The sequence below is a fragment of the Hyperoodon ampullatus genome, assembly GCF_949752795.1.
Source record: "Hyperoodon ampullatus genome assembly, chromosome: 15".
NCBI classification, from domain to species: domain Eukaryota; kingdom Metazoa; phylum Chordata; class Mammalia; order Artiodactyla; family Ziphiidae; genus Hyperoodon; species Hyperoodon ampullatus.
The window spans coordinates 82,726,169-82,738,822 of NC_136928.1; the positions used below are offsets into that span (position 1 = coordinate 82,726,169).

A 12,654-nucleotide genomic window follows, 5' to 3' on the forward strand; every position below is an offset into this window, starting at 1 on the left:
GTGGGGACTACTCGTTGTTGCGGTGCGCGGGCTTCTCATTGTGGTGGCTTCTCTTGTTGTGGAGCACGGGCTCTGGGAGCACAGGCTTCAGTAATTGTGGCTCACAGGCTCTAGAGCGCAAGCTCAGTAGTTGTAGCGCACCAGTTTAGTTGCTCCACATCATATGGGATGTTCCCAGACCAGGGCTCGAACCTGTGTCCCCTGCATTGGCAGGCAGATTCTTAACCACTGAGCCACTAGGGAAGCCCAAAGAAGGAATTTTAAATGTTTCAAAGTTGTGTGTTTCTAACTTTAACATGAAAAACTAAAATATATTAACTAAGAAGACTATTTGAAAACAGTATTAAAAAACCAGTTTTTCTAAAATATGTTTCAATATGTAAAATAAAAAATATCATTACCTATGTAGGTTTATAGTTTATTTTATAATACAGTAAGAATATTATGCATATTTACATTAAAAAACAAATATGATTATTGAAGGATTCAAATTTGTCCAAAAAATTAAATATACCATTAGAGATCAGGTAGAGATCAGTATTTTCCCTGAAATTATTTTTTTTCAACAGAGGTTTGTGATTTCAGAATTTCAAATCAAAATACTTTTAAGACTCTTCAAAATTTGAGAATAAGCAAAAGTAATGTATAATAAACATGCCATCTAATTGAAGTGCTAAGGTAGTGGTGAGATGCTTATGTAAAACCACGAGGCACATGACCTCTGTTTGCAATGTCCAAAAAGTCCACGAGGGGGTAGTATTTCACCAGAAACATTGTTAGCACGATCGGCCAAGAAATAAGAGTGAATGCGTTTTGCTTTCCCTTTTCCATGGCAGAAGAACAAGAAAAACACTGAATTTAATGAACATTTTAAACTGTCTAAGGTTCAACTTTAATTCCTGTTATTTAAAGAATGGCTGCACAGGACTTTTGTAAGCACTGAGAATCATGATCATAAACGAATGGTTATCTGATTGTATGGTATAGTTTTTATTAAGTTTAGTGTAGTACTTTTTTCTCCCAAAATTCTTTTTTTTTTTTTTACATTTTTTTTTATTAGTTTCTGCTTTATAACAAAGTGAATCAGTCATACATATACGTCTGTTCCCACATCCCTTCCCTCATGCATCTCCCTCCCTCCCACCCTCCCCCTCCCACCCCTCCAGGCGGTCACAAAGCACCGAGCTGATCTCCCTGTGCTCTGCGGCTGCTTCCCACTATCTATCTACCTTACGTTTGGTAGTGTATATATGTCCATGCCTCTCTTTCCCTTTGTCACAGCTTACCCTTCCCCCTCCCCATATCCTCAAGTCCATTCTCAAGTAGGTCTGTGTCTTTATTCCCGTTTTACCCCTAGGTTCTTCATGACATTTTTTTTTTTTAAATTCCATATATATGTGTTAGCATACGGTATTTGTCTTTCTCTTTCTGACTTACTTCACTCTGTATGACAGACTCTAGGTCTATCCACCTCATTATAAATAGCTCAGTTTCGTTTCTTTTTATGGCTGAGTAATATTCCATTGTATATATGTGCCACATCTTCTTTATCCATTCATCCGATGATGGACACTTAGGTTGTTTCCAGCTCCGGGCTATTGTGAATAGAGCTGCAATGAACATTTTGGTACATGTCTCTTTTTGAATTATGGTTTTCTCAGGGTATATGCCTAGTAGTGGGATTGCTGGGTCATATGGTAGTTCTATTTTTAGTTTTTTAAGGAACCTCCATACTGTTCTCCATAGTGGCTGTACCAATTCACATTCCCACCAGCAGTGCAAGAGTGTTCCCTTTTCTCCACACCCTCTCCAGCATTTATTGTTTCTAGATTTCTTGATGATGGCCATTCTGACTGGTGTGAGATGATATCTCATTGTAGTTTTGATTTGCATTTCTCTAATGATTAATGATGTTGAGCATTCTTTCATGTGTTTGTTGGCAGTCTGTATATCTTCTTTGGAGAAATGCCTATTTAAGTCTTCTGCCCATTTTTGGATTGGGTTGTTTGTTTTTTTGCTATTGAGCTGCATGAGCTGCTTATAAATTTTGGAGATTAATCCTTTGTCAGTTGCTTCATTTGCAAATATTTTCTCCCATTCTGAGGGTTGTCTTTTGGTCTTGTTTATGGTTTCCTTTGCTGTGCAAAAGCTTTGAAGTTTCATTAGGTCCCATTTGTTTATCTTTGTTTTTAGTTCCATTTCTCTAGGAGGTGGGTCCAAAAGGATCTTGCTGTGATTTATGTCATAGAGTGTTCTGCCTATGTTTTCCTCTAAGAGTTTGATAGTTTCTGGCCTTACATTTAGGTCTTTAATCCATTTTGAGCTTATTTTTGTGTATGGTGTTAGGGAATGATCTAATCTCATACTTTTACATGTCCCTGTCCAGTTTTCCCAACACCACTTATTGAAGAGGCTGTCCTTTCTCCACTGTACATTCCTGCCTCCTTTATCAAAGATAAGTTGACCATATGTGTGTGGGTTTATCTCTGGGCTTTCTATCCTGTTCCATTGATCTATCTTTCTGTTTTTGTGCCAGTACCACACTGTCTTGATTACTGTAGCTTTGTAGTATAGTCTGAAGTCAGGGAGCCTGATTCCTCCAGCTCCGTTTTTCGTTCTCAAGATTGCTTTGGCTATTCGGGGTCTTTTGTTTTTCCAAACAAATTTTGAAATTTTTTGTTCTAGTTCTGTGAAAAATGCCAGTGGTAGTTTGATAGGGATTGCATTGAATCTGTAGATTGCTTTGGGTAGTAGAGTCATTTTGACAATATTGATTCTTCCAATCCAGGAGCATGGTATATCTCTCCATCTATTTGTATCCTCTTTAATTTCTTTCATCAGTGTCTTATAATTTTCTGCATACAGATCTTTTGTCTCCTTAGGTAGGTTTATTCCTAGATATTTTATTCTTTTTGTTGCAATGGTAAATGAGAGTGTTTTCTTGATTTCATTTTCAGATTTTTCATCATTAGTGTACAGGAATGCCAGAGATTTCTGTGCATTAATTTTGTATCCTGCTACTTTACCAAATTCATTGATAAGCTCTAGTAGTTTTCTGGTAGCATCTTTAGGATTCTCTATGTATAGTATCATGTCATCTGCAAACAGTGACAGCTTTACTTCTTCTTTTCCAATTTGGATTCCTTTTATTTCCTTTTCTTCTCTGATTGCTGTGGCTAAAACTTCCAAAACTAGGTTGAATAAGAGTGGTGAGAGTGAGCGGCCTTGTCTTGTTCCTGATCTTAGTGGAAATGGTTTCAGTTTTTCACCATTGAGGACAATATTAGCTGTGGGTTTGTCATATATGGCCTTTATTATGTTGAGGAAAGTTCCCTCTATGCCTACTTTCTGCAGGGTTTTTATCATAAATGGGTGTTGAATTTTGTCAAAAGCTTTCTCTGCATCTATTGAGATGATCATATGGTTTTTCTCCTTCAGTTTGTTAATATGGTGTATCACATTGATTGATTTGCGTATATTGAAGAATCCTTGCATTCCTGGAATAAACCCCACTTGATCATGGTGTATGATCCTTTTAATGTGCTGTTGGATTCTGTTTGCTAGTATTTTGTTGAGGATTTTTGCATCTATGTTCATCAGTGATATTGGCCTGTAGTTTTCTTTCTTTGTGACATCCTTGCCTGGTTTTGGTATCAAGGTGATGGTGGCCTCGTAGAATGAGTTTGGGAGTGTTCCTTCCTCTGAAATTGTTTGGAAGAGTTTGAGAAGGATGGGTGTTAGCTCTTCTCTAAATGTTTGATAGAATTCGCCTGTGAAGCCATCTGGTCCTGGGCTTTTGTTTGTAGGAAGATTTTTAATCACAGTTTCAATTTCAGTGCTTGTGATTGGCCTATTCATATTTTCTATTTCTTCCTGATTCAGTCTTGGCAGGTTGTGCATTTCTAAGAATTTGTCCATTTCTTCCAGGTTGTCCATTTTATTGGCATAGAATTGCTTGTAGTAATCTCTCATGATCTTTTGTATTTCTGCAGTGTCTGTTGTTACTTCTCCTTTTTCAGTTCTAATTCTGTTGATTTGAGTCTTCTCCCTTTTTTTCTTGATGAGTCTGGCTAATGGTTTGTCAATTTTGTTTATCTTCTCAAAGAACCAGCTTTTACTTTTATTGATCTTTGCTATCGTTTCCTTCATTTCTTTTTCATTTATTTCTGATCTGATCTTTATGATTTCTTTCCTTCTGCTAACTTTGGGGGTTTTTTGTTCTTCTTTCTCTAATTGCTTTAGGTGCAGGGTCAGGTTGTTTACTCGAGATGTTTCCTGTTTCTTAAGGTGGGATTGTATTGCTATAAACTTCCCCCTTAGAACTGCTTTTGCTGCATCCCATAGGTTTTGGGTCGTCGTGTCTCCATTGTCATTTGTTTCTAGGTATTTTTTTATTTCCTCTTTGATTTCTCCAGTGATCACTTCGTTATTGAGTAGTGTATTGTTTAGCCTCCATGTGTTTGTATTTTTTACAGATCTTTTCCTGTAATTGATGTCTAGTCTCATAGCATTGTGGTTGGAAAAGATACTTGATACAATTTCAATTTTCTTAAATTTACCAAGGCTTGATTTGTGACCCAAGATATGATCTATCCTGGAGAATGTTCCATGAGCACTTGAGAAAAATGTGTATTCTGTTGTTTTTGGATGGAATATCCTATAAATATCAATTAAGTCCATCTTGTTTAATGTATCATTTAAAGCTTGTGTTTACTTATTTATTTTCATTTTGGATGATCTGTCCATTGGTGAAAGTGGGGTGTTAAAGTCCCCTACTATAAGACCAAAATTCTTTTAAAGTTACTGTTGGGCAAAGGGATATGAAGAACAAGGAGTTTTTTTAAATTGATCTGCTTACAAATTTATGTTTATATATTAAAATACTAAATCCTAAACATGGTAGATCTTGGGTTCCATGCTGATTCAACGTTAAACGTTTAAGATAACTCATATAATAAAAGTTTTGCTTTAATCTTGGGCATATTTATAGGCAGACTCTGAGTTCAGAACCTCCATTCCCTGATTGTTATTCAGAATTTTACTGCAAAACATTTGTGCCCTGCATATGATTAGTGTAACACTTCTTAAGATTTCTTAAAGGCAGCGATAACATGAACATCTGTTATTGCTTGCTAGCACCTCACGATGTTATTAGTGTTCTTTAAACAGCTATGAAAATTGGATCTTATTTACTTTTGTCAGAATATTTTAAAATTTCATATCATCATATAAACTCCTGATATAAAACTAGGGCTTTGCTTTTTTAATGAGAGAGAACTATTTTCATATTGTCTGTTGTGAAATGTTTTGCCTCTCTTAACCTCTTTACTGAAGTTTTCTCTGTTACCTTAGCTTGAAATGACTGTTTTGTCATCTGAATTGCTATCATCTGATCACCTGCATGGGAATAATGGGGTAGGCATCATGCTATAGTACATGGTTTTTCAGGCTTTTTCCCCCCTGTTGGAAACCTTGTTGCAAATTCAATCTTATGTAGAAATCCAATAAATAAAGCAGAATGAATATAAATTAATTGATTCAAATTATAACATTTCCTGTTAAATTCAGTTAGGAAAATGAGCTGTTCTGAAGAATATTAAAATTAAAACGTGTGGATGATTGTTGCAGTCCTATGCTGGATCAAACATCTGTTTGTTTCTATACTTAGTTTTGGTAATGTAATATCAAGAAAATTCTAAATCATGAGTCGTTGCAAATGTTAACCAACTTTTAAACTTGCTTTGCAATGGTGGGATATTTTCGATTAATCTGATTCAGAAACTTGAAAGTTTAATTGGGGATTTTGTTTCTTAGGTGAATCACTAATATAATTTTACAGTTGCTCACATTTTTTTTTTAATAGTCAAAGTGTTGGGTGCTGCTTCTCTGACTAGGTCCTGTCACCCGGGTCATGTCAGGAATTATTATTACTGAGATTTTCTAACTAGCTTTGGCACTCTGTGCTCAGGCATGTAGGGTGGAGTAGTGTACTTGCTTGCATAACTTTGTTAACGGAAAAGTGCTGGTCTGGATTTTAAAACAATGAAGGAATTTGAATATATACATGAAGATGGAGGAGAAACTTTATTTCCAAGTCTGCAAAAAATTGAAACAAAAAACCAGGATAACTTGCTAACACAGGCTTATATGTTGGTCTTCTTCAATGTGTTAAAATTTAATGTGTAACAGCATTCTATTTTATTATATTTTAAGGAGTTAAAAACAGGTAAATCATTAATTTAAGCATCGTGAGCCATGTCTGTGGTGCTCGGTTTGAACCAGCGCAGGGAGCAGGGTACAGGGTTGTGAATCTGGCCGACACAGGCTCCAGCTCTGCCCCTTACCGCCAGGCCACGTCAGCCAGGTGCTTAACCTCTCTGAGCCTCAGGTGCCTCATTTTAAAAACTGAAATAACACCTCATGGAGCGTTGGGAAATTAGATAAACTAGATAAAACATCTGGCTCAAAGAATGGCAAGCAGTAGGTATTCAGCAAATACTGCTTTTTAAAAAAATTTTCCCTTTCAGTTCTTGACAATATTTAAATATCTTTTCTATTAGATTTTATATAAGAAAGGGCTACCTCACTCAGAGCATTTTACATAATACACATGAATGAAGGCAGTGCCTTACCAGTATCACGGTTGAGCCTCAGCGGATACTTTCTTTGTTACTTCTCTGGGCTTTTGTGTCTTACCTTCCCTGTTGATCCTTTCTCATCCCTGCAGTTACCAAAAGTACAGTCTTGCAGCCAGTAAAATTATGCTTACGTGTCTCGTGTTTACACCGCGAATCAAGGGAGCTCGGACATGGAAGGGACATCTGTGCGTAGGCCAGAGCTTTCGTTCATCACTTTGAGAGAAAGAGCATCTCCCCACATGGCAGGGGCACGGGAAGCATCTGGAGGGCCATAGATAGGGTTTTAGAAATCTACCTCAGCCCCTTTGAAATAAGGAAGCTGGGGTCTAGAGAGTTAAATGACTTGTCCCAGATCACACACAGTTAACAAGTGACCCAGCCTTTAAATACATTTTTATGCCTTAAAAAAGTCTCATGGCTTTTAATTTTAATTGTCAAACATTACAGCCTTATTCTAAGGAATCTGAGATCATCAAGTCTGGATCTAAGGAAAGTCATTGCAGTAAACACTCTGCTTTTTGTTTGAGAATACAGCCAAGTTGCATTTCATGCAGGCATTGTATTCCTAGAAATCACTGCCTTTATTAAAACTGAATTTAATGGGAAGCACCTAACATGTAAAATACGCAGTAAGTTTATATAACAGCCTCAGAGGGGGATTTTTGTCTCCCTCAGACTTTGATTATACTACATTTGTTTCCTAGTCAGTTGAACAACCTCATTTCTCTTTGAGTGTAAATGCCTTTGTGTCAAAATGATTCAGCGCCTTTTTTTTTTTTTTTTTTTAACAAGAATGAGATTTTTGTGGTCATAAAATTTTCCTCCTATTACTTCTACCACCAAAGTTACACTTTGTGCTACCCAGGTGAAGCTCAGCTGAAGCCCAGCTGCAGATATGCAAATTGTGTGTCTAATGGTAGTCTACTGAGTTTGCATATTGAACACTCTTTTATCCATTAAATTACAGGCCTACATGTTTCCTCATTAGTGTAAAAAAAAGTAATCTTGGGCCCTCATGTTTTTGCCAAATAGATCTCCTTGGAAATGAACACCCTCAATGGGAAATAGTTTTTTAAAAATGTAGAGTAAGCTCTTCTAGTAAGTAAAAGAGTAACATTGTTTAGCTCTGCCAGTGATCCCTGTGGCAACCTGGACAAGTATTTTTATGGTTTGCAGTAGCTACCAACCCTAATTAGATCACCCTTGAGCATACAAGTCACACATATCAAATATCAGACATCAGAAACAAGCGAGCAAGCCTGAAGGTTGGCATGATTACATACCCAGTGTGCCACATGTACAAGTGCTTTGTTTGTTGTTTCCTAGTGTGCTTACTGAATAGGATGCCTATAAAATGCAACATTACTTTTGTGACTTTAAAGAGTGAGCAAACCTGACACTGTGCGCACTGTTGTCTTGAAAATCAGCTCTGACCACCACATGGAGACGCCTCTTTGTTTTCTCTGCAACAAGTTCTTTGCTCCATTGAATGTTGCTTTGCACTCAGCACAGCCTTCTGCATATGGAGAGTTTTAGCTTTTAATTACTTTAGTAACAGAAGTAATAAAGTAATTCTGTTACTTCAGCTATAGCAAGGAAAGTGTCTATTTTTCTGACCCCCTATGCTAACGTTCTCTCCAACACAATATGAAAGGTGACTCATGGAATCATTTTCAAGGTACTTTTTTCTTTTTTTGGCTGCGCCATGTAGATCTTAGTTCCCCTGACCAGTAATTGAACCCATGCCCTTAGCAGTGAAAGCACAGAGTCTTAACCACTGGGCCACCAGAGAATTCCCTCAAGGTACTTTTTAGAGGTGATTAAAACTTATGGGATGCAGCAAAGGCAGCACACAGGAAAATTTATAGCTATAAATACTTATATTTAAAAGGGAGAAAAATCTTGTATTAATAGCCTAACTTTAACCTTGAGAAACTAGAAAAAGTGGAGCAAATTTTACAAATTTCAAATCGAGCAAAAGGAAGGAAATAATAACGATTAGATAGGAAATAAATAGAGAATAAAATGACAGTAGTGAGAATTGATGAAACCAAAGCTCTTTGCAAAGATCAACAAAATTGACAAACCTTTCACTAGATTGACAGAAGAAATAAAAGACAGAATTAACTAAAATCAGAAAATATGGATGTTACCACCCACCTTACAAAAATAAAAAGGATTGCAGACTACTCAATGGATACACAAAAGGCATCTGACAAAATGCAACACCCTTTCGTGATTAAAAAACTGTTAGAAAGCTAGGAGTAGAAGGGAATTTACTTAACGTGGTAAAGGGCATTTATGGAAAAACGCACTGCTAACATTCTCGATGGTGAAAGATTGCAGACTTCCCCCCTAAAGACAGGAACAAGATAAGGATGCCTGCTGCTATGGGCTGAATGTGTCCCCTGCAAAATTCATATGTTGAAAACCTACCCCTCAATGTGATGGTACTCAGAGGTGGAACCTTTGGGAGGGAAGTAGGTTTAAGTGAGGTCATGAGGGCTGAGTCCTTATGATGGGATTGGTGTCCTTATAAAAAGAATCAGAGAGCTAACTGCAGATCAGAGAGAGGGTTCTCATCAGAACCTGACCATGCTGGCACCCTGATTGCAGACTTTCAGACTCTTAAGAGCTGTGAGAAATAAATGTTGTTTAAGCCACCAGTCTATGGTATTCTGTTATAGCAGTCTGAGTTGACTAAGTCACCTGCTTTCACCACTGCTCTTCAACATTATACTGGAAGTTCTAGCTAGTACAGTTAGGCAAGAAACAGAAATAAGTGGATCCATTTGGAAATGAGGAAATGAAACTATCTTTAATCGCAAATTACATGATGCTGTATATAGAAAATCCCAAAGAATTTCACAAGAAAGCTACTAGTGCTGATAAACTCATCGTTTCAGGGTACAGATCAACACAAAAATCACTTGAGTTTTATACACCTCCAGTGAACAATCTGAAAGGAAATTAAGAAAGCACTTCTATTTACTATAGTGCCTAAAAGAATAAAATATCCAGGAATAAATGTAACCAATGAGGTAAAGAATTGTACGCTGAAAACTACAAAACACTGGTAAATTAAAGAAGTTCTAAATAAATGGAAAGATATCCTATGTTCATGGATAGGAAGACTGAATATTGTCGGTATTACCCAAAGGATCTACAGATTCAGTGCAATCCCTTTCTAAATTCCAGTAGCCTTTTTTTGCAGAAACAGAAACCTGATCCTCAAATTCATATGAAATTGCAAGAGATCCAAATAGCCGAAACAATCTTGAAAAAGAATAAAGTTGGACCCTTATTTCACACCATGTACAAAAATTAACTGAAATGGATCAATGTACTCTTTCCCAAGCACAAGGTTTTTTTTCAATATCAGAAAGGGTAATTAAAGTGAAAGTTATTTTAAAAGACTAGAGTTCTTTGGGAACAATACTTTTTTGTGTAGTTTGTTCACTCTACAAATATTTATTACGCAAAAGTCATATAACAGCATTCTGCGCTAAGCACTGGAGATACAGTGGTGAACAAAACCAAACTTGTTCTTCGCTTTAATGGAATTTACCGTCTGGTGGGGGGAGATAGACATTAATAAAATAATTCCACTACTGAATAATGTAACATTCTAATTGTGATATGTGTATGTAAGAAAGCATATGTGCTATTATGAGGGTTTGTAATAGAGGAGTGCAATGTGGTTTCATGGAAGACTTCCCTGAAGAGGGGGAGCTGAACTGAGAGACAAAGGATGAGTAGGAATTAACCTGGTTAAGACGGAAGGGGAGAGTGTGGTTAGCTCCAAAGTTGTCTAGGGTTTTTGTCTGCAGACAGTAATGGACTTAACAATGGATTTCATTTTATCTTTTGTTTCTGACCCTTTGGCTACAATGCTGAGTGGCTGTTTTCTGTGTGTTCCATCTATCTTCCAGAATCTCCAAGTGTTCTGTGCATAGAGAGTATTTAACAAATGGACACTCACCGATAGAAAGTATTTGAGAGTCTACTGGAAGTTAAATTGTTTCAAAGTAATTCAATTCTGAGGCAGTTAAAAGTTTTCCCTTTTTAAATTTTTAAAGAAAATTTATCTTAATTTTTCAGCTTTTACGATTAAATAATGACATTATTAGGCAGCTACTTTTAGACAAAGTAAGGTAAATCTGCCTTCTTCATAAATTATGCTCTTAGGACCTATTTATATTTTGATTTAAAATGGAATTTTTTCTATGTAATTTAAAACCTTATTTTGAATGGAAGTGATATGAATGGCTTATGTAATTTCTGCCAAGGAATTAATATGGACTTTCTATAAACCACTGTCATTTATAATCAAAATGCTTTTAACTTACATTGATGTTGGCATTAACAAGTACTGCTAGATTGGTAGCATAGAAGGAGATTGCATTTAAACTTACTGGGAGATCACTGATGCCTGAGGTTTTATAATGCCTTCTGTGGGCCATTTAACTGCTGGCAACTTTAATTCACATGATTCATAATACTGGAAATTTAAATTCACTCTTAATTGAAAAGTGAAGTTGCTTAAATTCTTTAAATACTAACCTTTGGACAAATATCTGAAAAATAAAGGCACATATGATTTTGGTGGCCTACTGCCAAAAGATTATCATTTACATAAATATCTCTTTCAGTAGAAGAGTTTAATGTATTGAGCTCAAAAGGTTAGAATAGAGACTTCAATCTGGAAACCAGCAGCAGACTGTTGGCTTGTGAACAGCAGTATTGTTCATCGTATTGAGAACACTGTTCACATTCAAGCTCAAGCAGAGCTGGCATTAAAATTCAGTTAATTTGTTTCATGTGACTTGTCAGCTGTGTGTTTTTATCTAAATCTTTCTAGCTTCTCTGCTTAGTATTTTATGTTAAACTCCTGAAATAGATGAACTACCTTTTTAACTGTTTAAGCTCTGATATTTCGGCCACTTCTGCAGATTATTCTGTGAAACCATTCTTCAAGTTTTCCATTTCATTTTAAATATATTTAATAATCAGTTTGAAAGCCAGTTTAATTTATTAAGAAGTAATCCCATTTCAGAGGGCTTTTTGTTTTGTGCACGTGTGCATGAGTCCATAAAAGGGACTTCCTGAAATTCATTAAGACAAAATTGCTATCCTTATTTTCTCACCAGCACCCTATTCTTTTCTTGTTTGCTAATTTTGTTCTCTGGATTTTCTTTTAGTTGGCTTTTAATAAATGGCTACTAGCCAAGTAGCGGGCCTGAGTAGTAAAGTGCTAGTCCCAGAGAAATAACGCAACTATAACTAGTATTAGAGTAAGATTCCATTTCACTTTTTTGAAGGGCATGAACATCTTACTGCTTCTCTGAAACTAGACTCAGTATAATCTCACAGTTAATATTCTTGACTAATTGGGAATTGAGTGTTTTGAAGACATCTTCAGATTTACAGTGATTCTAAAACAGCTTTATAAGATATAATTGACATACAATAACCTGCCATATTTCAATTGTACAATTCCTGAAGTTTAAATATATAGACACACACAACATGCATCCCCACCAAATGGTTGCCACCGTCAGGAGAGCAGACATATCGCTTCGTAAAGTCCCCTCCCATTCCTTTGAAGTCTCTCCCTGTCATTTCTCTTCCCCACATCGCTGACTTCACAGGGAACCTTTATCCTTTTTCTGTCACTATAGGTTGGTTTACATTTTCTAGTTTATATAAATGAAAAAATATACAACTATGTATTCTTCATTTGCTATATTCTTTCACTCAACATAATTTACTATGAGGTTTATCTATGTTGCATATATAAATAAGTCCATTCCTTTCTGTTGTTAAGTAGTATTCCATTATATGGCTATACCACAAGTTATTTATCTTTTCCTTGTTAGTGGACGTTAGGGTTATATCCAGATTTGTCACCTACTTCCTTGTCTTTTAAGCTCCTTCATATTTTCCATTCCTTTATCTCCCTGTGATGTATTTTTACTTACTGCCTCAGATTGGCACATGGCCTGGCATGTAGTAG

General features: G+C 36.2%; 1 protein-coding gene across 1 annotated transcript in view; it reads left to right on the top strand.

Moving 5' to 3' along the window:
• KIDINS220 (kinase D interacting substrate 220) overlaps nt 1-12,654 on the top strand; it is a gene marked incomplete at its 3' end in the record, with an annotated part of 96,252 nt that overhangs the window by 59,945 nt on the left and 23,653 nt on the right. The window lies entirely within an intron of this gene.